General features: G+C 45.3%; 2 long non-coding RNA genes across 2 annotated transcripts in view; both read right to left on the bottom strand.

The window, feature by feature from the left end:
* Nucleotides 1–27,563, bottom strand: part of LOC310769933 — a 228,647-nt gene that overhangs the window by 81,952 nt on the left and 119,132 nt on the right. The window lies entirely within an intron of this gene.
* LOC310769918 lies at nt 13,030–22,417 on the bottom strand. The gene is made up of 2 exons (XR_014551847.1): nt 21,883–22,417; nt 13,030–18,019 (listed from the first exon to the last, which is right to left on the bottom strand). It is a non-coding gene; the product is annotated as an uncharacterized lncRNA (long non-coding RNA).

Raw genomic sequence — 27,563 nt, 5'->3', positions numbered from 1 at the left:
CAAAGTCACCCAAAGTGTATGGTATCTGCTACCTTGAGTATGGTATCTGAAAAGGTGCTATCAAAAATAAGCACACCCATGCAGCAACATGCCTGCCTATGTGCCTTGCTCTCAGGGCCAGCTCTGTGATGAGGCAAAGTGAGGCAGTTGCCTCAGAGGGCAAAAGCTGAAGTAAGGGGATGGGACCTGCTGCCCGCCCTGTGCTCCCCATGCTAGCCTGCTGCCCTCAAGTGCAGTGAAAGACACAGTCCTTTCACCAGTATTGGAGTAAGAGTCAACTACCACTCTACTCTGCATGAACCTTGGGAGAGGACGCCATCTTGTCCTTCACTTCAGGCAGCAAAATGTCTTGAGCGGGCCCTGCTTGCTCCAGGATTCAATTACTGGGCAGAGTTTGGGGCAATCCCCTGCCCCCCACAACCAGGTCAATAGCAGGCTGAGGTCAGAAACACAATGTCATTGGTTTTGAACAAGGAAATAGCACCAGACATCGCACCCACCCACTGCCTTCAGATGTGTTGTGTCATGGTTCAAGGACATATTCCACCCAGGTAACATCACTACAGGAGGGTCCAGACCACACCAGTGACGGGTGTGTGCCCTGGGCAGCATATTGAAGGCCTGACATAGAAGGCTGACGGACACATTTGGCCTCCAGCCTAAGGTTCCCCATAACTGCTATACTGTATTTAAATAGCAAATTCATTATCTGGGTTTAAATCCCAACGCAGCCAAAATGGTGCTACTCATGCGTTGAGGGAGGGGTATAAGCCCAGATGGTGACAGCAGCCACGAAATTAAAAGACGCCTGCTTCTTGGGAGAAAAGCAATGACAAACCTAGGCAGCATCTTAAAAAGCAGAGATATCACCTTGCCAACAAAGGTCCATATAGTAAAAGCTATGGTTTTCCCAGTAGTGATGTATGGAAGTGAGAGCTGGTCCATAAAGAAGGCTGATCGCCGAAGAATTGATGCTTTTGAATTCTGGTGCTGGAGGAGACTCTTGAGAGTTCCATGGACTGCAAGAAGATCAAACCAATCCATTCTTAAGGAAATCAGCCCTGAGTGCTCACTGGAAGGACAGATCCTGAAGCTGAGACTCCAATACTTTGGCCACCTCATGAGAAGAGAAGACTCCCTGGAAAAGACCCTAACGTTGGGAAAGATGGAGGGCACAAGGAGAAGGGGACGACAGAGGACGAGATGGTTGGATAGTGTTCTCGAAGCTACCAGCATGAGTTTGACTGAACTGCGGGAGGCAGTGGAAGACAGGAGTGCCTGGCGTGCTCTGGTCCATGGGGACATGAAGAGTCGAACACGACTAAATGATTAAACAACAACAACATCAGCCCACTTTGGGAAAATCAAAAAGTTTGCAGAAGTACAAAAGCATCTTTGGGGGGAATCCTAAGGAGGGAACCCTCAAAACAGCCCAATGCAGTCTGAGTATACTTAGTGGGCATGAAATTTGGATAATAGGCTAGAGGACAGAAAACAAGGGGAAAGAAAGGAAATGGAATGGAATATCCTAGGAAAGGGCTGGAATTCTGAAGGAATTTTGCAGGATTTTGCTGCAGCCTGCAGGTCCCTCTTATTTTTATATCTGTGTGAATTTTGCATATGTATCCTCAAACCTTAGGGATTTGTTTGTATCTACCTATCGGCATTTATTTACCAAAGCCAGACTAAATATATTTCCCTCGGAAGTTCTAAATGGCAGACTGAGAGGCATCCCTTATCAGAATAGGCTTTGTTTATGTTCCCAGGACATCGATTGTATGAAGCATATCCTACTGCATTGTGGGTAATATGAGCAAGCAAGGGATCAACTGATCAAACCCTTACTGGCAAATTTCCCTGGAAAATCTGAAGCCTCCCATATTAAATATCTTTTGGAAGACAGGTCAAATGATATTACACTGGCCGTGGCAAGGTTTCTTTCAGAGGTTATAAGAAAGAAAGATCATTATGCCCTAGATAAAACAAAATGACTGCCTTGGTTCTACCATCTGTGTGTCTGGTCGTTTTAACTGTATCTAGTTTTGAAATTGTTTTATGGTTTATGTTTTATGGGTATTTGGACCGCAATAAAGTATTGATGATGATGCATATGTATATTTTGAAACTCAATGCATACTTGTAAAACTATTAAATCTGGAACCAGGCTAATATTGTTATTAATTATTAAAGCAGATGTTCCACCATCCAAATGGCAGGCTTTGATAATAGGCAAAAATTAGGTACAGCATGCCAACTAGAGCACTGAATGAGAAATTAGATTTCGTTCTCATTAAACATGGATTGTAGCATCATGGTCTCACGGATAGTGTCCCGGGACCAACATGGCCAGCGACAGCCCCAGGTGACTCTGCTTAGTCCCCCAAAGCTATGCAAGCAGTCCTGAGATTCTCCCTGCGGTTAAGTCTGCCACTGAATTGGGAGCCTGCAGCTTCTTAGCACACCTTTCCTGAAATCTCTCCACTCTTAGAAATGGTATCTTTGTACATTGGTTGGGTCAATTTGGGAGAGGAATTCTACTGTAAAGCTTTTTTGGACTAACTTAAACCAGGGAGCTAGCTGAACTATTCTCTGCCGAGCGTGGGTGTGACGTTTGGAGGTGAAACGCTCCACTGAAATCACGAGTGGCTGTAGTCATTAAAGAGCACAGGGCATTTTTAACAAGATTTTGGGGTGTCAACCAGAAAGTCTTGACTGGTTTCTAACCTAAGTTATAATGACGCTGTGCCCTCAATTTCCACGACTCATGACGCTCTTCACTTCCTCTGTTAAAAAGCCAAAGTCCCAAAGGAATGCCGTCTTCACCCCAGCAGCCTCACTGGAGAACAGCAGCGTTCCCTGTTGCCTCAGAGCAAATAATGAACCTGATCTCATTTGTACAGACAAAGCACGAATGCTTTACATGCACACAAAAACCCTGATATTCTGTGCCCAAAGCAAAAGAAATTATGCCAGAAAAGTAGATTGGTTGGTTGAGAAAAATATGGTGTTAAAATTCACCACCCAGAACCACACAAACACACAAGCCACACAATTATGCCAGGAAAGAAGTGTTGTTGGTTGATTTAAAAAAAAAGGGGGGGGGAGATAACCAAATTCTGTTCATTGCTGAAGGCACAACAGACCAAGATCCAAGGAAAGTGAAGTATGTTTTAGGGAAGGACGATATCTCAAAGGTAATGCATCCTCTTTTGCACATAGAGGTTCAATGGGCAGCTTCTCCAGGCACAACCTGAAAAGGCTCCTATCTGGAACTCTGGAGAGCTAGTCAGTGCAGAGCAAGTATCTTCAACCATTTCAGACCCAGGACCCACGTATAACCCAAACGTGCATTTGTGGGCCCGTTTCTTAATCTGATACCATCCAACATTTCTCCGATGAAAATAGGGATGTACCATTCCATAAAGATAATTTTACTATTTATACTCCACACATCTTACTGGGTTGCCCCAGCCACCCGAGGCAGCTTCCAACATATATAAAAACATAATAAAACACTAAACATTTAAAAAACTTCCCTATACTGTACAGGATTGCCTTCAGACAGCTCGGGGATCGGATAACTCCATACCCTCCAAAATTTCTTCAATGAAAATAAAGACATCCTAAGGAGCCTAGGGCTTGCCAATTGGAAGGTTGGTGGTTCGAATCCCCGCGACGGGGTGAGCTCCCATTGTTCTATCTTGGCTCCTGCCAACCTAGCAGTTCGAAAGCACATCAAAGTGCGAGTAGATAAATAGGTACCACTCCAGCGGGAAGGTAAACAGCGTTTCCGCGTGCTCCTCTGGTTTCACCAGAAGTGGCTTAGTCATGCTGGCCATATGACCCAGAAAAACTGTCTGCGGACAAATGTCGGCTCCCTCAGCCAGTAAAGCGAGATGAATGCCGCAACCCCAGAGTCATCCGCGACTGGACTTAATTGTCAGGGGTCCTTTACCTTTTAAGGAAAAGTGGCACATTCAGGGAAAACTAAGAAATCAGGACTTTGTCTCAAAATCAGTGACCCACCAGTTGAAGGCCAGGTTTGTAGAGAATTGTTACAAGGCTGCAAAACCTCTCCTCCCAGCTATACAGGAGAAAGAGAAGGGAGAGTGTCAGCTCCAGGCTCACAGGCTCTCATGTGCTCATGCACATCTTGCTAAACCATAGTTCAATGCAATATGTGATCCAGTACAGTGTGAGTGATCCCTTTATAACCTCATAAATGACTTTGGCTCATACATGATCAAAACGGTTGGATGCGTTGACTTTGGTCAGGCTGTTTGTGGTATAAACCACTTGGCAATACTCATCTAACCCTCCTAAGATTGAAACGTATTTTAAGACTGTACTATGCATTTCATTTTATTCTTTTAATCCCCTCAGGTGTATAGGAAATTTATACCAGAGCTTGTGATGTCATACAGTGACTAAAAGTGTGAGCTGGGAAGTCCCTGGTTCAGATCTTGCCTCAGCCATGAACTCAGCAGGTTGCCAGTTCAGTTCAAAGGTCACACTTCCATCCCCCCTGCCCCCCCATTCATCTGCACCAATTTCCTCCTCCACTTCCTGTATCTATCATTTGCAGAAGTCCTGTGCTGAATTCTGCCCTCCAATTTCTTGAAAGTTTTCCCCTCTTTTTTTCCTCGTTTTTTTAATTAAAGATTTTCTTGGTTTACAAAAGTACATGCCTTCTCTCTCTTTTTCAGGTTGTGCAGTCTTTCTTACACATCAGTTATGTTTGCTGTGAGACAATAGTGTTGAGTACAGTCTAAGGTTGGGGAAGAAGAGGTGGGGTGGTGAGGCTTTGTGTAGTGTATGTGTGGGGTTTTGTCAACTGGGTAGCTTCTCTTTCTATTTGCTTATTACATTTCCTTGGTAGTGAGAGGGATTGGGGGAGTCCAGGGTGTGGCTGGTTGTCTGTAGTTGGCTGCATTTGTGAGTGGGGGGAGGACTTGTTGGGTCAGGGAAGCCAGATTGATTCATATGTTGTCGGTGGATTCTTCTTGTTGTCTTGTTGGGCTGTGTACGTGATAAAGGGGAGCCATACTGCGGTGAAGGCATCCTCTTCTATTTGTCCCAGTGTCAGTTTCCATTTATTGGTTAGCTTTTCTAGTAAGGCCGTTTCCCATACAATTTGAGACCATTGGGCCATGTTTACTCCTGACAGGTCTCTCCAGCGTCTGGCTATGAGGCTTCTGGCTGCTGAGAGTAGATAGGTTATAAGCTCTGAATAATGTGAGTGGTCATTATGATCTTGGAAGATGTTCAGTAGGGTCAGTTCTGGGATGAGTTCTAATACCTGTTTAGTTATTTTGCATATCTCTTGTGGGACTACTCTCCAGAAGGGTTGGATTTTAGAGCATTCCCACCACATGTGGAGGTGCAGCCTCTCCAACATCTGGCATGAAATTGTTCCGCCATCTCTAGCATGGAGAAGTGGCTATATGATTGATTTGGTCTATATTGGCTGCGGGTGGCGCTGTGGGTAAAACCTCAGTGCCTAGGACTTGCCGATCGCATGGTCGGCGGTTCGAATCCCCACGGTGGGGTGAGCTCCCGTCTTTCGGTCCCAGTTCCTGCCCACCTAGCAGTTCGAAAGCACCCCTAAGTGCAAGTAGATAAATAGGTACCGCTTTACAGCGGGAAGGTAAACGGCGTTTCCGTGTGCGGTGCTGGTGCTGGCTCGCCAGAGCAGCTTCGTCATGCTGGCCACGTGACCCGGAAGTGTCTCCGGACAGCGCTGGCCCCCGGCCTCTTAAGTGAGATGGGCGCACAACCCTAGAGTCGGACACGACTGGCCCGTACGGGCAGGGGTACCTTTACCTTTACCTTTACCTGTATTGGCTGCATTGCTGCTCAGTCCACATCTGGCACTTTGAGGTGACATAATGTTGCACACTAGATACTAGATCCATTCACTCTGGCCTTGCTGAGGGGCCTTTAGGGGCATCTTCTGCCAGGTCTGCCAAAAGAGTCCAGTGGAGGAAGGTTCTTTGGTGGTAGGTGTGAACGTGGAAGAAGAAGAAGAGTTTGGATTTGATAACCCGCTTTATCACTACCCGAAGGAGTCTCAAAGCGGCTAACATTCTCCTTTCCTTTCCTCCCCCACAACAAACACTCTGTGAGGTGAGTGGGGCTGAGAGACTTCAGAGAAGTGTGACTGGCCCAAGGTCACCCAGCAGCTGCATGTGGAGGAGCGGAGACGCGAACCTGGTTCCCCAGATTACGAGTCTACCGCTCTTAACCACTACACCACACTGGCTCTACACCACGTAGAGGTGTTGCTTCTGGTCTGAACTCCTGGCTTGATATCAAGTCTTCTGCTGGGTCCCTTAGACAGACTTCTGCTGACCCACTTCAGAGTCATTTTCCATGATAGCTCATTACCTATATTCTCAATTTTTGTGTGTGAGTAACTGCCTGAGTCACCCTCCTTAGATTAGGACAGGGATGGGGAACCTTTAGCCCTTGGATGTTGTTGAACTCCCACCAGCCCCAGCCAGCATGGCCAATGGCTAGAGCTGATGGGAGCTGTAGTCCAACAACATTTGAAGGACATTTGCCTACCCATTGGTTAGAATTATGGAGTGAGAAATAGCTTAAAAACCTTACTCCACTGGGGTCTACTTTCTCTTTAGCATCCCACCACAAGAGTCTACTAGTGGCCATATATTTTGCTAGATATATTCTTTTCTAGCTGTTCACTTCAAGATGAGCTAAACATTATCCTGTAGAAAGCCACTGCCAGAGCTCTCCCTATAATTCACCTGAAGGAGGTGAAACTCTTCCTGGTTGCATCAAGTACCGAAAGGACACGTAGCTACTAGGTGAGGAGAAAGTGGGCGTGGCAGTTGTGAAACCATCATCCTGGACTCCCAAACTGGTTTGGCTGAGACCTGTTCAGTGCTATTTGGCCCCTTTTCATCCCCCTGAAGACACTGGTGTGTGTCAGGCTTTCCCAGATTGGTTTCTTCCCGATGTTTTAGACTACAAAATTCACCAGCAGCACATAGAATCATAGAGTTGGAAGATACCACAAGGGCCATCGAGTCCAACCCCCTGCCAAGCAGGAAACGCCATCAGAGCACTCCTGACATATGGTTGTCAAGCCTCTGCTTAAAGACCTCCAAAGAAGGAGACTCCACCACACTCCTTGGCAGCAAATTCCACTGTCGAACAGCTCTTACTGTCAGGAAGTTTTTCCTAATGTTTAGGTGGAATCTTCTTTCTTGTAGTTTGGATCCATTGCTCCGTGTCCGCTTCTCTGGAGCAGCAGAAAACAACCTTTCTCCCTCCTCTATGTGACATCCTTTTATATATTTGAACATGGCTATCATATCACCCCTTAACCTCCTCTTCTCCAGGCTAAACATGCCCAGCTCCCTTAGCCATTCCTCATAAGGCATCGTTTCCAGGCATTTGACCAAGTTTGTGGTCAACCAAGACTCCTAGATCTTTTTCACATGTACTGCTCTCAAGCCAGGTGTCACCCATCTTGTATTTGTGCTTCTCATTTTTTTTGCCCGATTGCAATACTTTACATTTCTCCCTGTTAAAATTCATCTTGTTTGTTTTCGCCCAGTTCTCTAATCTGTCAAGGTCATTTTGAAGTGTGATCCTGTCCTCTGGGGTGTTAGCCACCCCTCCCAGTTTGGTGTCATCTGCAAATTTGATCAGGATGCCCTTGAGTCCATCATCCAAGTCGTTGATAAAGGACCGGGCCCAAGACAGAACCCTGTGGCACCCCACTAGTCACTCTTCTCCAGGATGAAGAGGAACCATTGATGAGCACCCTTTGGGTTCGGTCAGTCAGCCAGTTACATGGCAGCACTGCCTGAGATAGGCAGGAATTGCAGTCACTAACATCTGGAGGACACCATATTGGGGAAGGGTCTTGCAGGTTCTACCAGCTTGAGAAAGGTGCCTGTACTCCAGAGAGGCTATTTTACAAAACCTTAGAAACCCCCTTTCTCCTTAAAAAACAACAACAACCTTCATCTACATCATTCAAGTATCTCAGGAATTTTTTATATTTATTTCATATCTTAACTAATATTGTTAGAAATTGTGTGATGGTGTTTTCTTTTGTTTTAACAAGTGTGACTCTGTAATTAAGTTTGATTGATCGTAAGCACTCTCAGCATTTCTTAAACAATATTAAACCTTCCCTTCAAAACTTTCTACAGACTTTCAGGCCCCTCCCTGCCATGTTTTCTTGTTTTCTCCTGCTCTGGAGAGTAGGACTCTAACCAATGGCTTCAAGTTACAATAACTAAACATTCGGAAAATTTTTTTGACAGTAAGAGCTGTTTGGCCCTGGAACAGACTCCCACGAGAGGGGGTGGACCCTCCTTTCTTTGAGGTTTTTAAGCAGAGGTTGGATGGTCACCTCTCATGGATGCTTTAGCTGAGATTCTTGCATTGCGGGGGGTTGGACTAGATGACCCTATGATTCCATGTTACTATGATTCTGTGTTGTCTGCTAAAAAGCATAGAATTAAAGGGAGAAATGCTGAAGGTTCAGACTTAAAGGACTGCCAGAGAGAATATTGCTTCTAGATCAGGAACACCTGAAACGATGAACAAAAGTGCTTTGTGGGCTTCTGCACAAAAGATATGTTATTTCTCACCGCTGGAGGGAAAAGCCTCTCTTCCCCAATGAAAAGAACAAGACCAGCACAATATATTTTTGCTGCTTGAGGCACCTCATCACCAACAATTCTACAAACAGAGACTGACTGGAGTGGTAGAGTCACAGAATCTTAAGAGTTGGAAATGGCCCAAGAGTCATCTAGTCCAACCCTGGAGCTGTGTGTGTCTCTGAATAGGGTGCTCACAACTGCATGGTTGTGGTTGCAGCTGTAGGCAGTCTGTGTGTCTGTATCAGTGAATTTCAGCCGGGGGCTGTGTGGTCAAAAGAAAAGGCATGTTAAGCGCAGAGGAAGTTTGTTATCCGATTATGGGAGGGATTTGCTGGTGTATTTATCTCTAATCCTCTCCCTTCTGCTTCCTTTCCTGCTCCCACTTTCCACTCTGTCAGCTGAACTTGTCCTTGCACTACAGGCCTTCTGTCTCCTCCAGAAGATGGCCCCCTCCCCACTTACAAAAGGGCTCTGGTAACTACGGCAACCAAGGTAAAAGTAAAGGTAAAGGGACCCCTGACCATTAGGTCCAGTCGCGAATGACTCTGGGGTTGAGGCGCTCATCTCGCTTTACTGGCCAAGGGAGTCGGTGTACAGCTTCCAGGTCATGTGGCCAGCATGACTAAGCCACTTCTGGCGAAACCAGAGCAGCGCACGGAAATACCATTTACCTTCCCGCCGGAGCGGTATCTATTGATCTACTTGCACTGTGTGCATTTGAACTGCTAGGTTGGCAGGAACTGGGACTGAGCAACGGGAGCTCACCCCGTCACGGGGATTCGAACCGCCGACCTTCCGATCCGCAAGCCCTAGGCTCTGTGGTTTAGACCACAGCGCCACCCGCATCCCTTTACGGCAACCAAAGGGATACACTATTGATGAAGGGGCATTAGGATGCTTCACTTTACCTCAGAGTTCTTGGTTTCTTAGGGCACCACCAGACCTGGCTGCAAATGAAGCAAAGGCTTTATTTCTTGTTGTTGCAGGCCTTCCTTCTCAGAAGTATTGCAATTTGGAAGGGCCTGAGGAGATCCATAAGGGAATTGCCAATTAATTTTGGGCACAATCCCCTGGAAAGTTTTCCTGCACGAGCTTTGCTGAAATGGAAGTAGCTTCTCTTCTTATTTATTTCAGTGGGCTTTCCACAGGAGAACTTCCCAATGTAGATGTGGATAGTGTCACCAGGGCTGCGTATGCACTATACATTTAAAGCAAATGACTCCCCCCCCCAAATATATATATATATATATATATATATATATATATATATATATATCCTGGGAGCTGTAGTTTGTTAAGGTCACAAGCTCTTCCTTGTGCTTTAAATGTCTGGTGAATACACAGCCCAGCTGGCCCTAGACGTAGATGTGTCTGGATTGGGGAGTTCCTTGAATCTGTTGTTATTGCAGGAGAGAGACAATAAAGCTGTTGTCTTGCTTCCTGTCTGGTATGTCATCTAAGCCAGGGATGGGAAACCTGTGGCCCTTCCGTCATTGGATGCCAACTCCCTTCAGCACCTGCTACCAAGTCAAATGTTCAAAGATGATGGGAGTTGGAGTTTAAGAACACATACAGTAGGGCACAGGTCCCCCATCCCTGTGGTAACCTTTCATGACAGCATCAGTCAATTCTTTTCGATTTCTCACTCTGCAAACATTTGGCTGGCCATCTGAAGGGCTGTCCAACCTAAGTCCAGTCTAAAGAATCATAAGAAGGGAGAGCAGTGGCCTTGAAATTGTCCATCAAAAGCACCTGGACAGCAGACAGGGCAACTGGTCACACTTACCCACTATGGGAAATTATTTTTAAATAACAGTAAATTTGAATCCATGCATGTAAATAATCATATGTGATTTTTATGCATATGTATCATTTTTTGTCCTCTTTTTCATGTGACATGTAAGTAGGAATGGTGGAGAACGTCACAATAAACAAACTTGGTTCCAAACACTTCAAAGGTAGCTTGAGCAACCTGGTCAGTTTCCATATGAACCCTAGCAATCTTGTATAATACCGACCCAACTCCACACCACGCCCACAGTTTGACAACATTAACAACCGTGTTTTTGAGCCCCCAAAATCCCTAACAATAATTCCTTATAATTCCTCTGTTTGTTGTCATTGCTTTGGATATACCATTAGATAAGATGCGCTGAAATATGTTTTCCATTGACATCTGTTTTACTGTGGTGATGATGGTAGCCATTGACATTCATTGTTATGTTTCTTCTCCTGTCTTTATACGATCTGAAGAGAAGCCAGGTTATTCTTCTCCTGTCTCCCTACCTATATGTCTCTCCATTAGATAACTGTGTGTTTGTGTGTAGGTTAAGGTAATAATGCTTAACGGTGGTAACTTTTTAAATACATAAGCAAAAACAATTTTGAATGTCATACATATGTGATATAAAATGCTTACTTTAAATAAATGATTTATTGATTTCATTTTCCTTCTGTGGTATGTGTTTTCATAATCTTATGTTTTGGGTTCCTGCAGTAATGGCTAAAGTGAATTGTATTTTTTCCAAAGATAAGTAAATAAAGCAAGCTTTACAAACCTTTTTAGCAATTATGTCTGCATGTGTTGTGCCCTTCTTGGGTCTCTCTCCCATAATTCAAAATAGTGGTCATTTTTAAGAATACTTCTGCTCTCTCTGAATTTTGCAACTTGCCAACTTGTCTTCTGCATGAGTCCACTCACAGCTTTTCAAGGCGAAAGGGAAGGAAGGATGAGGGAGAATTGTTTCCCACTGGGGATATTTTGATCTGCGTCATTTACACAAAGACAATGAATTTAAATCTTTTCTTCCCCACTCTAATCAGGTGGCAGACCTATAGTAAGAGGCAACCATGCCATTCATGCCATCCATTAGGTAAGAGGTGATAATGCCACAGTTAACAGAACTGGAAATAATTGTGTTGTTTTTGCAAAATGCCATACCAGGCTAATGCAAATTTAACAGAATGGAAACCACAACTGGACTGGGCTTGAGTATCGATAATGTGATGATAATGTGCTCAAAAGATTAACAGAGGACTTCATCCCAGTGTCTAAGTGGCCATTAAATCGACAGTTAATTGTACTCTCTCATACACAAACTCTATTTAGGTAGGCATAAAAGTTGTCCTCAACACCAATGAAAACAGAAAGGGGGAGGGAGACTAGTTATCGTCTAATAATTCCAACACTCTCGAAATCTCTGTTACAGATTGGACAAGGTGATTAACTGTTTTTGACTTTACTCATAGTACATTTCTTACTCATGGACTGTAGAGAAATGATCCTGACCTTTCCCCCCATGCTAAGCTCCCTGAGTCAAATATTTGTCTGGTCAGTCGTGCCCTGAAGCTATTCTGATTTACACCATCAAGGAATCTTGTGTTCCTGGCTTCTCCAAAGAAATACCAACACCAGTGTAAGATCTTTCACCCACAAGTTCCAGTCGACCACCTTGGTTTTACATAAGCTTTGTACTAGAAGAGTCTTCTAGTCCTGAGGAGGAATGGCCAATAGCTGCTATGATGGTGAGCAGGAGGGGAAGTGACTGGGGGCGAGTTACAGAGCTTTTTGAGGCAGGGTGGTCCAGTCCAAATGCACTATTTGTAGACACATTTATGAGCACACTGCTTGCATTCCCTCAAACTGGGTTTGCACCACCTAAAGAAATGGTCTCTCTTCTCTGCCCCTCCTTGCGCAGACATCTTTTAACATGTGCAGGAGCATAATCATGGTAACATTTGAAAAAGTCCAAATCTGATGACTTTTAGAGGGGTATTCTGTACCGAATGATCTGGTGATCTAAGGCCTATCCTGAGCTATATATTATTCTTGCCATGTGGTGATGACAGGGCCATGAGGCAAGGTGAGGCAGTTGCCCCAGGGCGCCAGGCTCTGGATTTCTGAGAGGCAGAAATCTGCCTCTTGTGCTTGTTAGCTGCTGGTACCACCTTCTCGTCTGCTGTGTGCCCACTGCAAGCCAATGTGCCCAGTGCTGGGTGGTGGTGGGCAGACAGGCACGCAACAAAAGGGGGGGCAGTATTCTCTGTTTTGCCTCTAGCGGAAAAACATCTGGAGCCAGCCCTGGGTGGAGACCAGCTTGTTGTGGTCTTCATATGAAGTACCTCCCCAGTGTAGCTTTATTCTATACATTGTTCTTCTGTTCTGACTAAAACATGGAGGTGCTGTAGTCTAGAACAGGTCCATACACTCAAAATCCTGTTGTCACTTCATCACCACCTCAAGATATTTACACTGCAACTTGCAGGCCAGGCCTAACGAGCAGCTGCTTAACATTTGTTGGTTTTTAGTTATCATCTTATGGTGCTTTGGTTAATTTTATATCACTTTGCTGTATCTTTTTAAGTTTCCATGTTGAATTTGTAGAGAAGGTGTTTTGTTTTTTCAAAGCATATACAGGAAAATGCAGGAAAGACAGATGAAATCACCATGGCTTCTGTCAGTTTTGTCCAACTTGTAAAAACCTCTCAACAGTATCACACGCCACATGAGGCGAAACAGTCCTCAGGCAGATTAGGAAAATGTATGGTTTTGAAAACCCAGATGTTCCATTTGTAGGTTTCTGATTGAATCACTTATGTAAACATTCTGGTAAATGTGAAAAACATTTACAGAACGTGTAACACAAGTACAAATTCATTTTCATCTGCTCAGAATATAGTCTGCCAAGAACTCCCCTTGTGCAAGTTTCTCTGCCTGAATGACCAAATGTTTGTTATACTGAACAAGCATATAAATGGAAAAGATGGGTCATCTATTTCCTACACTTAACAGGGGAGGCCAGAGTACAACCATGCATGTGGAGGGTTCTGGGGTGTTTTGTGGAGGGGTGTGTGTGTGTGCCGTGGGGCCATGCCAGAAAACAAGTGTGGGTCTGGCCCAACGGCAAAGCAGACATCTCAGAAACTGCGCTGACATGGGCAGCTACCTAATTTTCCCATATGACTGATCTGGCCTTGCTAGATTCTAGTAGGTTGACATATGGCAGCTTGATGGTGTTGCTTCTTTAAAGGGCAAGGGGTTTGATGCTAAGGTGTGCCTGGGAAGACAAATGCTGAGGTGATGGCAGCAGTCACATGGCGACTGGTCAGCTTTATTCTGCCAGTTGTCTCGCTACTCTGTCCACCTCCCCTTTCTTTCTTACAAAAGCTCATGCTAAACCCTGAAGCTTAGTTCCTGGAGCCCCTGGTTTGCTATTGTACATTAATCCTTTTGGATTTTTTTTTTAATTCACTTTAGTGTTTCATTAGTTTTCATCCCCAATCCTCTGTGTATTATTTCCTTCCAGATTCAATTAAACTGGCAGGCTGTGCCCTGAGCCAGCAGGGCTAAAACAGGAGCTTGTATTAGTGATGCTGGCAAAACAGGCGGCTTCTGGGCACGGAGGTCTTGTTGGGTTTCCTCTAATGAGCCTTTAAGCTACAAGGCACATGGGTGGACCACGGGATTGGCCATCTGCAATTGTCCTGCTTGACCCTCAGAGCTCCGTTCAGTGACCCACTTGCGGGAGGAGTGGGGGGGTGGTGGTTCTCTTTGAGCTTCAAATTGACATGATAGCAATAATTGTAGGTCTGAATTCTAATGCTCTTCACAAGCAGTTCTGCCTGATATTCTCCCCTCCCCTCATATTCTTGTAGTTTTCAGCATAAGATTTCGTGTAAGAGGAACGTAGAATCGCATTATTTCCAAGAGGCCACATTTGCACCATATATTTAAAGCATTACAATACCACTTTAAACAGCCATGGTTTACCCCAAAGAATTCTGGGAGCTGTAGTTTGTTATGGGTGCTAAGAGTTGTTATGGGACCCCTAGTCCCCTATTCCCAGAGTTCCATGGAAGGGGGCTTGATTGTTACACAAATCTGAGAATTGTAGCTCTGGGAGGGGTCTCCAAAAATGATCAGCAGCCTTAACAAACTACAGCTCCCATAATTCTCTGGGAGAAGCCAGGTCAGTTTGAAGTGTTATGTGTGAATGTGAGAGACCTTCCCTGCTTCAGTGGACAATAGCAACATTAAGGGTTCTCTTGAGTTTCTGCATATCTTTTTTGTCTTTTGCCAGAGAACTCTATGATGAAAGACAGTTATAAATCTGTAACTAATATTCTGAGGGAGTTAAACCTTTATAGGGTTTTTCTTGTTCTGTCAATCTGGGCAGCAAAACAAGCTAATTCACTTTTCCCTCTCAGCACAAGGGTGTAGAGAACAAGCAGCTTCTGCCTCTCCTCTTGGGCTGATGGACTAAGCAGAGAACCTCTCCTGTCCCATGTCTACTTGTGAGTCAGGCACAGTTGGGTGAACTACTTAGGGAAAGGTTTGGCTTGTCACAACAGAGTCATGAGTAAGCATAGGTATGAATCTTCCTGGTGTCAGTTTAGAGTTTATGTAAGCCGAATAAAGGTCTAAACAACAGCAAAGCTGGACAAGTTGATCTGTAAGGAAACACTCTAAATTCCATGATTGGGCCATACCTGTATCAAAAAGAAGTCACTCAAAATGTGGTGATGCATGGTGTACATCTGTCCTTGGTGCTGCCCTTGTAAAACTCAGCAAGGAGCAGGATGGGAACAAAAGAATTAGTTGGCTCCATCTGCCACTGACCCTGGCTCCACCAGCCATTTGCTCTGGCAGCCCTTACTTTTCATTCCTCTTACTTCTGCCCTAATCAGTCCCATGAGCACCAGCCTCTACCAAGAAGAAGAATTTAACAGATGTGGTATTATATTCCTCATATTGTAAACCTCAACAGTGGCTGGCACACCATAACCTAAAATGCTTCCTGCATGTTATTCTGAGGGGGCTTAGAAATGTGGCAGGCTGACTTGGCAACCTCGACCTTGCTGAGGCTCTTATTCCCATACGTACGTTTATTCCTGATCTCCATTTATCTGTGGGAGAACTAGAGGCTTCAGATGATTTATCTCTACACTTGATGAGACATGGCATCCTTCTCATACGCCCATTGGTGAGCAAAAGCTGAACAAAGCCATGTAATTGTCTTAGGGAGTGTGTGAAGGGTAGGTCTGAAAACTGGCAGCAAAACATACAGAACAGGGCAAGTTCCATGCAGACAGTTGATCCAGGGAATGTAGTCATGCCTGGACATGAACAGCCTGCAGTTTGAGGTTTGCCGCACCCTTTGGAGAAAAGATATTTCATATAGTCATCCATAGGCACCATATTGGTTTCTCTAACAGGGATAGCCAAGTTAGTACTCTATGGATGTTGTTGGACTACAACTCCCATAATCCCTGACCACTGGCCATGCTGGCTAGGGTTAATGGTATCTGGAGTCCAACACATCTGGAGGGTGCCATTTTGGCTTCCCCTGCCGTAATGACTCAACCAGATTACATGCAAGTATTAGGGGTGCAGTTTCACTGCCCCAACTTGTGGTGAAGCATCAACTCACGTTACTCCCCATATATTTTCCACACAGCTGATAGAGTCCAGCACTGGTGTCTGCAGTTTACATGGCTGATTTCCTGACAAATGATATTTGTCTTTTTTTGTAGATCCATCTTATTCTCTCAGCAAAACCAGGAATGCAAAAGGCATCAGATGTATGAAACCCTCCAGAGAAATTACCCAATTTCAGTAAAATGTCTGGCTTTCCCATTCCTTGAGGAACCTCCAGAGTCACTCCAGGGTATTTCTTGAGATAAAAAATTCAGTGCCAGTTGTAAGCAAGACAACATCCCTATCACTAGCTCTGTTTTCTTTGTGAGTGAGGAAGTTGATGAACACAATTCTTAACCTCCACCCTCAACCCCTCAAGAGACTGAGGTGAGACCTTCTTTCCAGTGCCCTCTGGCTGACTTTCTCCCTTTGGGTGACATACACAATGTTCACATTGTGGTGTCAGGAAACGTGTTATGCAGTGTACTTGTTTTGCTCCATATGTGTGGTTTCAGTTCAGACGGCTTCGCCAGTCCCCTCACATGAGGAACCCAGGCCCATGGACCAAGACACTGCATGATGAGGAACATATGGAAGTAGCAGCGTCATATCCTGTTTGCGCCCAGCTTCATGTTCACTGTCATGGCAATGTCTGAGCAAAGCCACAAAAACCACAGAATAACCGTCAGAAGCTGGGCCTCAGTTCAGGTACGAGAAGGTCAGGAATCAAGTGGTTGTGATGACACAACCGTTGCCCTCTCAGTAACCTCAGGAAACATTTACGACACCAGTTCTCCTTTGATGAAGCAAGGCAGGGGCTCTCCTCACTGCAGGGCCTGAGGTGGAGGCATGGCCACCAGCTTCGCATGCCTGCCCCTGCTTCCTTTACATTTCTGCTGCATGATGACAACGGAGTCCGTGGAGAAGGATGGCTGTCGCTGACTGCAGCTGAACAATCAGAGCTGTGGTTTCACTCTTGTGGAAAGTGGCAATGATGTCACCACTTTCTGGTTTCTACATCAATATCTAGACTTACCTTATCAGAGTTCCTGGTCATGTGGCTGAACTGATTCCCAGCACATCCACACTGTGCTATGTTAGGTTTTTTTTAAAAGAAGTTTTCCCTTTAGATGAATAAAGTGTGTGGAACCATTCCAAGGTTTAGGTTTATCATTGATAGGGAGGTCATCTGAACCATCTTTATATTGATATAGGGATGCTTCCAGGATGCCAGTCCTCATATATGTCTGCTGGCTGTGTGCATAGCTGTCTCCAACGTCTTACTTGTAAGCTTTCCAGGGTCATTGCTCTAGGAATGTGCAGGAACGGAGGTGGAACAAAGGGTCCCTATGTTCTTATTGCTGAGCCCAGGGCCAGCTCCAGGTTTGATGGGGCCCTGGACAATGTGTCCTTTTATGGCCTCTTTCCTCCATAGGTGGTCCTCCTCCTCCATTGCTGGGCCCTGTTGGGCTTTCTAGGTGGTGGTCAGTGATAAACAGTGCTCTGAGGAGCTCCAGGTAGCAGCATTTAGATTTCCCACAATGCCCCAAACAACTCTATGCCAGGGGTATTGTGGGAAATTGAAATAGTGACTTAACCCATCTACATGGTGTGGTTTAGAGGACAGGGAAAATGCTTTAAAGGTGGACTGAAGGCAGGTGTCAGTGATGGCCCCAAGAACTGTCCATAACTGTCCACTACTGGGTGCTGGTAGTGGCCCTAGCTGAACCTGACCCTCAGTTACAAGATGAGAGCAGCACTGGAAGCAAGGAGTTCTTACTTCTTAACATCCTTATGGCAAATGTCAAAAGGCTTAGAGACATTACATGGCAGGGAGCCCTTTTATGTCATCCGGAACTCTGCAGCAGCTGAAATCCTATTGTTGGTAATGATAGGCACCCACATATCCTATTTGACTTCAGGGAGCAACTTTCTGATATTGTATAATTCCAAACTGCAGCTGAAATGATATAATACATAAAACTGAATTTCACCAAATTTCAAAAAGTTTAAAGAAAAAGTAAAAAGTCGAAGTGAGAATTCCACTCCTAAAGCACACCCAGTACTTGCAGCATTTTTCAGATATATAGAGAAAATCCTGCTGTATTTTTTGGACGGTGGGGAAGTGCAAGTACAGCTAGTTGCATAGGAAAGAGAAGTCCTTTCAGCCTCTCTGGTGGGCACCATTGCGGGCTGGCATTCCCCCATGCGCCAGGATCCAATGTGGGAAGTACTGTTTCTTAGGCAGCAAAGGAAGCCTCTGGGTCAAGCTTGCTGCCTGGGTTATTGGTCCCGCCCACTCACCTAATCAGCAAATTGTGAATGGGCATGGACCACCAGGGGCGGGCTCAACCCACCCCTCCAGAATATAACATAGGCCTTGCTCTGCAGCCACTTTTCACTAGATCGCCCACCCTTTATGTATTGCTGTTGCTCTGCTTGAGCCACCGTATCCGAGACCAGGCTGGAATTTTCCTAGCTGGCAAATTGGCTCCAGCCCTCTGGGTTTCACCATCCTTCTAGCAAGTGTCACAACTTTGGTGGTTTAGGCAATGGATAGGCCTAGTCTTGGTCGGAGAGGAGAGGAGGTTGTGATCTCTGCCTGGTCCCTCTGAAATGGGGTGTCGTGTTAAAGGGGTACTGGGGAAATTCTTTGGTCCAGATGCCCAGGCAGGAGTGAGGGGCTACAGCACCCCTCAGGTACAATCCAGTGGGGCTGTTACTCCTTGATGTAGGTCAGCAACTCCCTCATTTTTGGTTGATCCCAAAACACAAAGTCTTCCAACAGGTTGGCTGGAAGGGGTGGGGTCTACTCAATGCCTGTGCCAAACCTCTTACATATGCTGTCAATAAAGTTGGGGCCTGATTTTGCCTAAATATTGGTTGTCATTTCTCTTATTCTTGGTATTGGGGAGGACCGAAGGGTAAGGGGGGATGCCTTGCTATGCAAAACACGAATCCTCGAAAGCCTGCTTCTATGCAATCATTAAAATAAAGGAGCACTCCTTTGCATCAGAGCTCTCCAATGATTATTTTGTAGTTGGCTATTTTTTTAAAAAAAGAGCTTTTTGGTGGCAGGGCCCTGCCAGCTGCTCAGGCTGCTCACAAGCTTGCATTAGTCCCATTTTAGAAACCACTTAATAACAACAATAACAGTACAAACAACAACAACAAAGAAACTGCTTCCCCCAAAGTGTGCTGCATCTTGATTGGAAACCACTTGTTTAGATGAAGCCAAAAGAGCAGCCCAGCTGAGCACCAGCCCTCAATTTCCTTTGGTCCTCTGTACACCTACCTGCCTCGTGGCTCTCCAGCGCTTCCACTCGCCAGGAATTTCAGGGACCTCAGCTGCTAGTATCAGGGAGGCGGAGGGGGAGGAGTGAGTCTGGTTTCACGAACAAGGGACGCTTTGTCCTGCAAGAGGCCCTTCCTGAGTCGCATGGCAGAACATGGTGCAGGATGCATTCCAAGAGGTTTTCACACAGACAGGTGTTTCAGGAAGATTCACAAAGGCACACCCGTTGTCAAAAATTATTTAACTGCCATCCTAGGGGCCCCTTGAATCAGTCCAAATCCTATAGTGAGCTCTGATCTTCATTACACAGTATAAGTTGTGATAGGGGAGAAATCTGATTCAGCTTGCATTTAAAGGCAAATCTACACAATTCACACTTTCCAAAACAATATGGGAACAGAACCACGGCCAGTCTTCGAAATTTGAACTTTCCAAAGTTAGCAATGCAGTTCTCCAGCCAAAATGCATACACCAGTGTAAAGTGTCCCTATTTTGAAAATAACACACAAAAATGCATTGTAATAGGGAAGATTGCCTTGCAAAAATGTGTGCACTGGGCAAAATGACATACAAAAATGTGTATATTAGGAGAAATTCAGACCAAATTTCTGATGAACTTTCACGAGGCCATTTAAATCATTTTTAAAAATCACAAACTGATGTGGAAATGCGGAGAACTGATCTTGACTGGGAAAAATGAGGAACTGAGAGAAACCAAAATGGACAAATTCATCCATGACTTGTACAAGTACACTGTATATTATGTTCCTACCAATCGCTACATTGCTTTCAGACAGTTAAGAGTTCCTGTTCCCACAGAAGTTATGTAGAAAGGAGAATTCCCAACAGCACACTTTGTCTCAGAGATGAGGTAAGCTGCCATCATCTCCCTTGCACAGAAATACTAAAGGCACTATTCCTAGTCAGCTTCCTGAAATGCACCCCCCTGAGCATCCCTGTCAAACTAGTGCTAACCAAACCAAGTCATGAACAGGTGACTCCAAAACAACAAGCCAGGTAAAGGATCCAGGGTGGGAATGCTCATGGTGAAAGCCTTGTGGGGAAATGGCGACCGCCAGTCCCTTCTGCAAATGCAAGGTGGCATGATCCACAAGGGTAGCAGACCCCAGCATAGATCCTTATTCTCTCCCCCTCCTCTTCTTCCGGATGTATCTCTTCACTCACCCCTTTTCCCTGGCAGTGAGGGGAGTGCTATTTTGTGGTTTGCCTCAGATGCCAAAATGTCTTGGGCCAGCCCTGGGAACATGTAACCATGATGGAAATAGTGGAAGTGGATCACTGGGCCCAGAAGACCTCAACTCATGACTAAAACAGAAGTGAAATGGACAAACATGACAAGGTGAGGGGGAAGGGCATTGGCAAAGGGTTGGCTCCACCTAGGCTATACTCAGAGTAGGCCCATAGAAAGCAATGATCCTATGTTAGTCATGTCCATTAATTTCAGTGGGGCTAATGAAGAATTAAGTTTGGGTGTGGCTACTCAACTCAGTAGGTGCTCAACTCACACACATCCAGAGAAGAACATAAACGTGTACTCATATATATATGAAAATATCCAATATACAAACACCTATATGTGCACAACACATGTGCAAAGCGTGCACCTATATTTAGCCCAAAGTGTGGTTCATCTTTGCACACATCTGTAGATATGCAAGCAATAATTAAAAAGGTTATAAAAGCACACGTAGATGCACACACACAAACCCAGGCATGCATACTAACATACAAAATAGGCATGTGTGCAATGCTCACAGAGATATCTTATGTGCACACACAGGTATGGCCAAGTACAAAGGCAAACACACAAACTTTTGTGGATGTGCAGACACAAACACATCACATGTATGTATTCAAACCTGTAAATACGTACATGGATTTGCAAAGCACAGATCTAGATTTCTACTGCAAATGCATGCTAAAAGTTTTGTACATACATGTGCAGAAGTGAACTAAACACACAAACACATGAATGTTAAAACCTTCCATGCACATATAAAGCACAGACATGCACAACTCAAAAGAGAAAATAATAATTGCAAAGCCCATCTCTCATATGCAGGTATTTATTGCACATAGCACACCAGAATATATGTGTATGTACGAAACACATGCTAAAAGCATATATTCAGAAGGGCACACATGTGCAACACATACATGGATTCACAAAAGTGCATCCCCACTATATACAATCATGTATATTTTGCATGCACAAAAGTGCACCCAAGTGCAAACACCTATGAGGATCCAAAAGCATGCAGAATCCTACAGAATTTATGTGTGCATAACATTTCACTCGTCTGCCCTGATAAATACATGCATGTGTGCAGAAGTAATCTTGAAAATCCTGCACTGATCTTAAGTCTGCTACAAATGGGAAGGTTTCTTTTTAACCTCCCACAGCTGACCCTTCTAATGCATGCATTTGGCAGCTCCAAAATGCCACTCTGTTGCAGCTTCCATAGACTTTCATAATATAAATTAAACAAAAATGCAATTATCCTCACCCTGGACAACCGTGTCCATCTAGTACCTCTTCATTTGGGCACATCAGACAGACACACCTCGGTGGCAGCATAAAAAGCTGGAGCTCGTGGATGCAGCAGGCATTGGTTTCCCCTTGCACTTGGAACCCAATTTTCCTGCAGCAAATTCACTTCTCCTTTTCCCTTGAATTCCCCGATCCTCCAGATGACGCACCTGCATTTAGCGAAGTGTCTGTTGTTTGCTCTTCCACATTGTCCCACCTCCGATGGACCGACAGCATTCCACTTGTGATTACAGCAGGCTGGGCTCAGCACCGACAAGAACCTCTCTCATTAGCTCACACCAGTTTCTGCAATTACCTGCTGAATTGTTTGCGAACTCGAATGTGGAAAGCAATTATATAACGACAGCATTTTCACTGGCACTGTAATTATAATTTCCAAGCTGGTGTTGTGCAATGCAAACTACAGACCCATCCATGCATCTTGTGCAGTGCTGGGAGGTTTCATGTGACGTGCAGTAAGATCTGATAATAAACAGTATACCATTTCGCTGTGCATGGGGCAGCTTCTAAACACGTGAGTTCCTGACAAACTAAGCAGCCATTCCCAAACAGGTGCAGTGGTTGTTCCTACGCCAGCCTCTGTGCAGGATGGGTGAGGAAAGACCTTGGATGCTGTGAGGGGCAAATAAAGTGGCCAGCTTTTGATTTCAGGAGGACATCTAATCCAACCCATGATGGGGCGGCCAGCTGCTGCTTAAACATTTCCAGCAAAGGAGAACCTGCCACCTCCCAAGGTGGCCTGCGACACTATTAAAACAGTTCTTACCATTAGGAAGTTAATGTTTAGTTGAAACCCGCTCCTGTGCAGTTTCCACTCGTTGGTTTCCCCACCCTAGGGGACAAAAGGAAACCAGAGTTGCTCCACCTTCTGTATGACCTCTGTCATGTGAGGCCACCATCAAGTCTCTTCTCCAGGCAGAGTGTATCCATTTCTCATGTAGGGTTGCCATGTTTCAAAAGTGAAAATCCAGACAGAAAAGCTACACTGCTGTTATCGATTGACGTACGTCTGGATGCAGTAATCTGTGTATGTCCAGTAACTTCCAGACGTTTGGCAACCCAGCCATAGAACGAACATCTCTCACAGGACTTGGCTTCCTAGCGCCTCCTTGTCCTGGCCACTCTTCTCTGCACAAGTTCCCACTTGTCAATATGCCTGAACAGGAAATATTAACCTGTATAGGGAACATGGGGTCATCCCCAGGGTTCTTGTATAAACCTCTGTGCAACCAGCAACTCTGCTTTACCAGGGTTCCTGAGTGGGTGGTGGTTTCTGCTCTTGTGAAAGTGGATAAAGAGCAGTCTTTACACTTTCCCCCTTTAACATGGGAAGGTTGGGAATGCGCAAGTGGGGTGGGGGTTGCACAAGCAGACCCATGCCTCCTAAGCAGGTTGACATCACCTGTTCAGGTACAATGTCTAAGCAGGGCTTATTCCCACGATGTGGATTGCATTAGCCTTTTCAACAGCTGCATCACACTGCTGGCTCATGTTGAATTTGTGACCCACTACAATGCCTAGAAGGACACGGGTGGCACTGTGGGTTAAACCACAGAGCCTAGGACTTGCCGATCAGAAGGTCGGTGATTCGAATCCCCGCAACGGGGTGAGCTCCCGTTGCTCGGTCCCTGCTCCTGCCCACCTAGCAGTTTGAAAGCACGTCAAAGTGCAAGTAGATAAATAGGTACCTCTCCAGCGGGAAGGTAAACGGTGTTTCCATGCGCTGCTCTGGTTTGCCAGAAGCGCCTTAGTCATGCTGGCCACATGACCTGTACGCTGGCTCCCTCGGCCAATAAAGCGAGATGAGCGCCGCAACCCCAGAGTCAGTCAAAACTGGACCTAATGCTCAGGGGTCCCTTTACCTTTACCTTTACAATGCCTAGAACCTTTTCACATGTCCTGCTGCTACGCCAGGTCTCCCCCATTCTATACCTGGGCCTTGGATTTTTTGTACTGAAATGCTGAATTTCATTTTGTTGGTTTCAGCTCAATGTTCCACCACACTACAACTTCCTTTACAGTGGGGAAGGAATATGGCAACCCATGTAGGAAGCTGCCTTATTCTGACTCAAGACCATTGGTCTAGATAGCTCAGTATTGTCTACACTGACTGGCAGCAGCTATCCAGGGTTTCAGATAGGGGACACTGCCCCAGCTGCAATCTTATGCATGCAAAGCGGGTGCTCCACCATGGAGCTCTGGTCCTTCCATCCACCTGGAAGATGCAATTGGAAATGGAGTCCCCAAATCTATACACTGAAACCCACATGGTTGCTTGTACCAGCAATATTTATACCATTGAAGCAAGAAGTGCATCCCGGGAGCTCTTGCAATCTTACAGAGAGATGAAGCACCAATAAAGGTTGTACCCCTAAGCACCAGTTGTGGTTATGACCCATTCAGACTCGTGTTTCTGCAACAAGTTCTAGACACAATAATAGTGCATTAATGGTGGATTTATTCTGCTTTATGGTTCCCCAATGTGACTGCATTATGGTTGTCTGGAGGGGCTGCAATGCAACAAAAGTGGGGCAAAAATAAAGCAGTTGCATTTATTTATTTATTTATTTATTTATTTATTTATTTATGAGATAAAAAAAATGTGAGATTTCAGCAAAAAGTTATAGGGTGGGCACTTATAGGAAATGAAGCAGTGTGACTACACCAAAACCTTTTCAGGCACCAACAGTAATGAGAGTGGGATTGTGTCTAATTGACCCGATAGCATCATGAGCACAAATAATCATTAATGTGCAATAAAAAGGAGAGGCCTTATTTTATCTGTCAATCAATTTATCTATCTTTCCATGTGGGTTGCACGATTAAGGTGAGCATGTTGCATGATGTGCACGCATGGCCACTGTGGATTTTTTGGGGGCCCCAGACAATTCTTGACAATTTTGGGGGGACAGTCAGCCTAAATAGCACCTATGAACCAAGGTTAGAGAGGCGGGGGTAGCACAGGCAGGGTGGGCCAATCCTAGATAGATAGAGGGGATGCCCACCCTCTGTCTATTGTGTCTGTCTGTCTGTCTGTCTGTCTGTCTGTCTGTCTGTCTGTCTGCAGAACAGAGGATCTGTTTCGTCCAAACCTCTGAATCAAACTACTCATCACACTGGGTGCAAGGGAATAGAATGTGTGGCTTTCTTTTAGAATTTAAATAGTAACTGCGGGAGAAGCAGTCAGGACCTCAGGACATGGGGCTTTTTAAACACTACCCCATCACAGTTTCAAATACCCCTGAAGCTGATATGAGCCCTGGGAAGGAAGTGTAATTGGGGAGAGAAATGGGCAGGGGAGGACTGCAGCAGGAGAAGCACACATACCAAAACCTAGACTCACCCCCCTGGGGATGGCATAACTTTACCCCATCCACAGGGCTGGCACAGGGAACTTCTCTCTCACTGGACTCCATGGAAAGGAGGAATATATTTGATTTTTTAAAAACCACAGCAGGATATGGTGGAACTCTGCACACAGTCCCAACACACCAGCATCCATGTATAAAACCTATTCTAGAAGGCTAGAACTCAGGTGCCAGGGTGCCTGGAACAGAGCTGTGTCTTCCTAACACTTATGCCCTAAACCATGCAATGGAGGTGTTTTTTGAACTTTTATTTATTTATTGGATTTATATATTGTCCTATACCCGCAGGTCTCAGGGTGGTTCACAGAATAAAATCAAAATATAAAACCACAAAATTCATAATCAAAATAAAAACAAGAACCCAGTAAACCCCCCCCCCATACACACACCAACTTTGCACCAACAGGACGCATTTAGGAACTTGGCTGAGCACATCAGCACTAAGACATCTCTTCTCAGATCCCCAGCAGGTAACTTGCCTTACTACTCCTGGCACAAACCTCCAACACCAAGCTTCTCTTCACCCCCAGGACCAGGGATTCAAGGGTGGTGAAAGGAAAGGGGGCAAGATGTGGTTGTCCCTCATCTGCCCCCCCCCCACTGTCATTTGACATACGTGGTTACTGAGTCTTGCTATATTATATTGCTCCAACAGTCGGGGAGCAGACACATGGCTGCCCTAGTCCATCTAGTTGAGTGATCTGTTTCCAACAGAGGACAGCCAGCCAGGAAACCCCAGAGCATAAGCACATCAGAAAAGCCTGTTGGATGAGGCCAAGGGCCCATTAATTCCAGCATCGTGTTCCTGCAGGGGCCAGCCAGATAGATGCCTGTGGGGAACCAGCAAACAGCGCCCAAGCACAAAAGCCCTCTCTCCCACTTGCTGTTTCCGGTAACTGGCATACCACCCAGAACTGCTCTTTCATGTATACATGGTTTTATATTATTTCATATGTGATTTTATATTATTTTACTTTGCCTTGAGCTTTTAAATTTTGTAATGGTTTTTTGTTTTGATACTGGTTATTGACTGTAATAAAATGACTTGACTTGACAGCTATAAGCACGGCATGAGCACAATCGCCCTCTCCTGTTGTTTGTCCCTCCATCAGCCTTCCCCCACCAGGTGTCCTCCAGATGTTGTCTGACTGCAACACCCACCATCCCCAGCCAGCATGGCCAATGGCCAGGGATAACAGGGGCTGTCCACCCCTCTGGTTTTCAGAGGCGCAATGCTTCTACATGCTTTAGCTCTCCTGGATAACCACCCCATGATCCATGAACTTATCCAATCCTTAGACAATAATCTACAGAGGTGTTTTTTCGATGCATGCTCAGGACATAAAAAGGCTCCTTGCGCATTCTTAACCCATTCAGTGCCCTGTGGCTACACATTCCCCCTTCCCTAGTATTCCCTAACCAGAGTGGCATGCAGTGAAGTAAACACACCTCAAGCGAAGCCAGCGCCACCCAGGTCAGGGAGTTGCCCCCGACTTAATTGACTTGGAATGCTTTGCTTTTTGGCTAGGGAACAACACGGCAGCATCCTGGGAAGGCAGATGCAAAAGGGAAACAAAGCCGTCTGCCTGGCACCATTCTTGCCACAAGTGCCTATTAGTTTGTGGGCTTAAGCCAGCCTCCCTGGAGGAAAGCACCTCTCACGTGGAACTCCGCACGAGTCAGCTCTCCGACTTGGCCCTTCCAGGCTAGTGAGAGGCCCATTAAAGCAACATTTGGCTCCTTTGCTCATCACAGGGTAGGCTTCTGTTTCTGGGGAAATGATGCACAGTGGAGGAAAGAGACAACAACAACAACAAGATAAATAGAACACTGCCACCACAATACAGGAAGCCATGGCAGGCCTCTCTCTGTGCAGATGAGGAGGGGCCCAGAGGAGGCAGGGAAAGAGGAACAAGATGGAAACCTGTGCAATGCAGAGGTCTCAGGATTCTACAGTGCAGTCGTCCAACCAAAAACTATGTACAAAAATGTGTATATGAAGGGGAAATGTGCATAAAAATAACATACAAATCTTCATTATTCTAAGGAGCATTGCTTGCAAACATATACATAAGGCAAAGGTGCATACCAAAGCGTGTATATTAGGAGGAGAAGCGTGCATTGAAATGCAGACAAATTTTAATGAGGAAAATTTGCAAATGCATGTGGAAACTTAAGGGTGGAAACATGAGAGTGAGAGAAGCTGAATTTGGCAGATTCACCCACCCTTAGCAGAGGCAGAACTAAAATAGCCACTTATTTTCCAAAC

Source organism: Podarcis filfolensis (assembly GCF_964270895.1).
Source record: "Podarcis filfolensis genome assembly, chromosome: 8".
Lineage (NCBI taxonomy): Eukaryota > Metazoa > Chordata > Lepidosauria > Squamata > Lacertidae > Podarcis > Podarcis filfolensis.
This window is presented reverse-complemented; position numbering and strand designations above follow the sequence as displayed.